Source organism: Antrostomus carolinensis, unplaced genomic scaffold (assembly GCF_000700745.2).
Source record: "Antrostomus carolinensis isolate BGI_N321 unplaced genomic scaffold, ASM70074v2 scaffold20945, whole genome shotgun sequence".
Taxonomy (NCBI): Eukaryota; Metazoa; Chordata; class Aves; order Caprimulgiformes; family Caprimulgidae; genus Antrostomus; species Antrostomus carolinensis.
In genome coordinates, this window is record NW_010315958.1 from 5,860 (window position 1) to 6,271 (window position 412).

Here is a 412-nt window from a genome sequence, read left to right on the forward strand (position 1 = left end):
GAGGTGGCACTGGGAGGGAGTGGGGATGCTCATCAGAGGACTGGGGGGACTGAGGTCAGCCCAAAGTGCTCCTCATCTGCTGCAGGGTATAAAGCAGCCCTCAGGGGTGACCTGCCTCCACCCCAAAGCCTGGCCAGAGGGCTTCTTGCAGCGCTGCCTTAGAGGTGTGACCAGTGCAGGGGTCACATCGCCAGTGTCAGCTCTGAGCACTGGGAGGGAGTGGGGATGCTCATCAGAGGACTGGGGGGACTGAGGTCAGCCCAAAGTGCTCCTCATCTGCTGCAGGGTATAAAGCAGCCCTCAGGGGTGACCTGCCTCCACCCCAAAGCCTGGCCAGAGGGCTTCTTGCAGCGCTGCCTTAGAGGTGTGACCAGTGCAGGGGTCACATCGCCAGTGTCAGCTCTGAGGAGCC

At 61.9% G+C, this 412-nt stretch overlaps 1 protein-coding gene across 1 annotated transcript in view; it reads left to right on the forward strand.

The window, feature by feature from the left end:
* The window catches only part of LOC104525080 (plasma membrane calcium-transporting ATPase 4), a gene marked incomplete at its 5' end in the record, with an annotated part of 22,697 nt that overhangs the window by 5,528 nt on the left and 16,757 nt on the right, over positions 1–412 (forward strand). The window lies entirely within an intron of this gene.